Source organism: Pteropus alecto, unplaced genomic scaffold (genome assembly GCF_000325575.1).
Source record: "Pteropus alecto unplaced genomic scaffold, ASM32557v1 scaffold7, whole genome shotgun sequence".
Taxonomy (NCBI): domain Eukaryota; kingdom Metazoa; phylum Chordata; class Mammalia; order Chiroptera; family Pteropodidae; genus Pteropus; species Pteropus alecto.
In genome coordinates, this window is record NW_006494614.1 from 21,362,664 (window position 1) to 21,367,002 (window position 4,339).

The window sequence follows — 4,339 nt, forward strand, 5'->3', positions numbered from 1 at the left end:
CCAATGTCTCTTTAGTTTGCCTCCATATCTTGTTTATTTTGTTTCTAATGCACTTACGGCTTTTACTGTTGCTTTGCAAAACTGATCACAGTGTATGGAATATTTGGACATTAGCAACAAAATTCATCAGGAAGCATTTTTCATAAGAAATGAGAACATCATCTCCTCCTTATACTCTAGTCGCAAATTCTTAAGTATTGACTAAAACCATTTATACCCATGATTTCTTCTGTGGTTGAACAAGGGGAACATCTTTCTCCATACATTTTAATAGTTTCTATTATGGGTACTAACTTATTATGTTTTACTGTACTTCTCTTAGCAGATCCCTCAGATTTAACACTTACGAGTTGAGTAATTATCCAGCATATATATTGACAGATCAACAGTCTCGAGCAAGCAGTGAACAAACTTGCTACATATGTTCATCTCACCACAGATGCTTCCCTCCCCTCTGGTTTTCTAAGCGCATCGAATATTAATAAATGCACTTGTGAATGTTCTTACATATGTCTCTAAGATAATCTGATTTTGTACCAAAATCTATCTTTACTGGGTTTACAAAATCTTTATATAGGCAAATCTTTTGTAATCAAAAATTCCTGCGGGTGGCATAGTACTGTAAACACAGATTGCTAAAGGCAGAGAAGAAAAAAGATTCATCAGTGTAATTTAGACTCAAGAAACTATATTGAAAGGCATATAGCCAAATGGTTACTATTAAGGAAATTCATAATCAAGGCTGAGACTGCTAGTACAGGATGCTGACTATAATGATGCTGGGTCTGCATATCTGGCAAACAATCGGCCAAATCCATGGTGATCAACAGTGTGGCCAGTGTTAATAGAGTCAGTTTAGGATGTGCTAAAAACTGATGGGTAGCATAAACATCAATAACTTCTCTTTTATTTGAAATGGGGAAATAGTTTTCAACCAATAATGTTCAACATGTATACTGGCTTCCTCTGATAAATGAAATAAACTCATTTTACTTGGTAAGGTCAACATATTATGTGCACAACAACACAAGTAAGTGAGGATTCAAGCAAATAATATATGGTAAAAGATGAGGATAATAAGCGGTTGTAAGAGTTCTAAGCTTGGAAGCCTGAGACTTGACTTTGGGTCCCAGTTCCATATTTAGTAGCTCAGTGACCTGAGAAAACATTTATCTTCTCTTAACCTTTGTTACCAGCCCCGTCCGATGCCCAGGTTATTGTGAAGGTCAGATATGAAGATCACATTGTTGGAGATTTTATATTCTCTTCCTATGCTGTTGATGAAATGATGACTTGGCAACATTTATACTAGAATCACTTAACTAGAGCATACTGATTCTTGATAAGTGGTGGTTTTCATTTACTAGTTCCTCAGTGATGCTTGATTTATTTTATCTTCTGTTCTTTGCTTATGTAGTTCAAGGTTATATGTAATGGAAACAGCGTGGTGTGGGGAAAATCTGAAGTTTAAAGTCAGATGGTCTAGCTTAAACTCTTACTCTATGCCCTAGAGTAAGTTATTTAATTAAAATACGAAGATGATGGTGATGATGACGATGATGATGAAGAAACTAACCTTTCTGAAGTGCTTATACATGCTTAGGACTAAGTCTCCAACATCTTGGTATTAATTTGTCACATCAACCTTATTATCATCCTCATTTTATGAATGAGGAAATAGAAACTAAATAAGTTCATATGACTTGCCAAATTAACCAGTATTATAAACAGTTAACAGTCTGAACCCACACAATCTGATTCTATAATCCTTATTGTTACCTGCTGTTATCCCACAAAATGGGGATAATAACCAACTTGAAGTGACTATGAAAGTAAAATTCATCACTATCACTGCAAACACATTCAATGGTTATTCTGAGACATACTGAGCTACCACAAACAAACTTTTTTGGGGATAAAAGTTTTAAATTTTCTTCTCTATCTTCCTCTGGGATCCCTACTGAATTTGAGCTTGAGAAAAGAAAATTGGTGATAACCTGAGAAGAGCTTCTGAGTACATGATGCATTAGAATAGTGGGAGCTGTTGTTTTCCACATTAGAACACTAGGACAGCCACAAAGAAGAGTTTCAGAAAGTAAGAGTTATTATAATCTCAGTCAATGACTAGGATGTAATTTTAAATAACAGAAATGATGACATGCCATGGAAGCTCTTGGATAGGAAATTTTTCTTCATAAGTAAAAAAAAAACATGCCTATTCATCTCTTTGAGTTTAACTTTGGCTTAAACCTATAGAGTTAAAAATTTAATATAATCTTTTAAAATTTCTTTTAAATCTTTATGAAACTGTGATCTGTACATTTTAATAATTTTTTTTAACACATCATTTTGATGCAAACCCTTGAAAACAAGTTCTTTTACTGGTAAGCTTGTTAGGATTGCCAGAGATAAGAGACTAATAAAGTTTTGACTGAAATGTCTTTTAAACAACCCAAAACATACATATATGTTTGTATACATATGAACTACTTTAATTTCAATTAAATTGGGTGAAAAGTATCATAAAACACTCAGGATTTGGTAAATTGTCTTTTAGGAACAGATGTTGTTATGACAGTTTAAAAAACTTGATTACATTTTAATGTGAAGATGGGATGCAGTTTCAGTGATGGTGTTTGAGATCTTTTATAATGAAAGCTGACATTCCAGGACCAGTTGCTACAATACTTGGTGATATTAGTGTTATTATTATTGTTTCTGTGGGTAATTGCCTTTTGGGTATTTCTTTTGAAATCTTTCTGACATTTTGATCTCATTTAGGATACTTCAAATATATAGAAAACTGAACTTTGGAGCAAAATCTCTTTATTAACCAGGCAGATTTTGAAATAAAATCATCTATTTAATTCTAACTAGAGAAGGTTAACAAGGCTGGTCATTAATACAGAAAATAAAAATAAAGATAGTAATTAATTCTACTTTGGAGGAGTGCTTACATAGTAGTAAAGGATAGTAATGGTTTAAGGGCTGGTTTGCATGTCAGGGAGGAATACAGTTGATTTTTTGACATGAATGACACAATATATACTTCTTTGGTTCAAGGCACTTCCAGCTTTTATTAAAATGCAAATATTAATTGGTGTGTTATTTTAATTATGGTCAACATTAGCACCTTAACTCAAATGCATATATAAGGTTAACATAGTAATATACTCATCTTTTAAGAGAACTTCCAACATGGGATGTATGTTCTCAGTTTGGATGTGTGTGTGATAAAGAAAGGTCTGGGTATATATGAGAGTTCCTAGTGTTGAAGGATTCAGTCTAGACACCGTGGCAGAGTAATGGTAGTTGTGATGAGGACACCCATTCATTTTCTTGGACATGATACAATACAGAGGGTAATGCAACGAATCTAAACCTTGGATCTTTCCCTGGAATAACTCAGTACCTTTAAGTATAAACATATCAAATAACCACTGCCCCCACGCAGGAAATTGCCTCTACATTATCTATAGCCATTTCTCATAATGAGCCAATATCTTTCTCCTTCAAACTTGGATTCATCGATTCAAACTTTGCCCTCTTAGACCACACAGAATTAGGTCTAAGGTCAAACACATATAGTACTTTTTTTTTTTTTGTATAAAGTATAGAGCAGCAGGGGTTAATATATACAGAATATGCTATGCAAAGGACCTGGAACAAGAAAGGATCCCCATATGTATTCATCCTGCTACTCATAATAACAATCTCAGTTGTATCCATCACAATGTATGGCTTTGAGTACCTTGGAGAAGTGATGGTGTATCTGTAAAAACTTGATAGTGTTGATGGACTTTCCTACTTCATCCAATGTTAAAAGGAAACAGTTGAGAAGGGTGATTATTTCTGAAGGTCAGGATGAAGCAGATGGGCCAGAGTGGCTATTCCAAAAAAAGAATGGGAAAGGTTATTAGATCGATGTCAATCTGTATGTATTTCTCTAGGGGATATAACAAAAGACTCTGCTTCATGCTGTTCTATTCAACATTTTAAATAAATGGACTTAGAAAAATACATTTATGGCATATATTGAATCAAATTCAGATTAAAATATTAAGAATAATAATAAATACGTTGGATAAAGAAGCAGGAATCAAAAATAACTTTAAAAAGCTGGAATGTTTATATAGGTAAAGATAACATGCAGAATGTAAAAGGCCTGAATGCAAAGTTATATGTTTGGATTTAGAAGTCAAATTATACAATTCTAGTATAGAAGAGATTTGGTTTAGCCAACTGTCAACTCAGTGAATAAAGAGCAGATGTGTTCACTAAGAAAGCTCCTGTGGTTTAGGCTAGGTTTATAGAAAGTGTCTAAGTGGTCTCGCTGGAT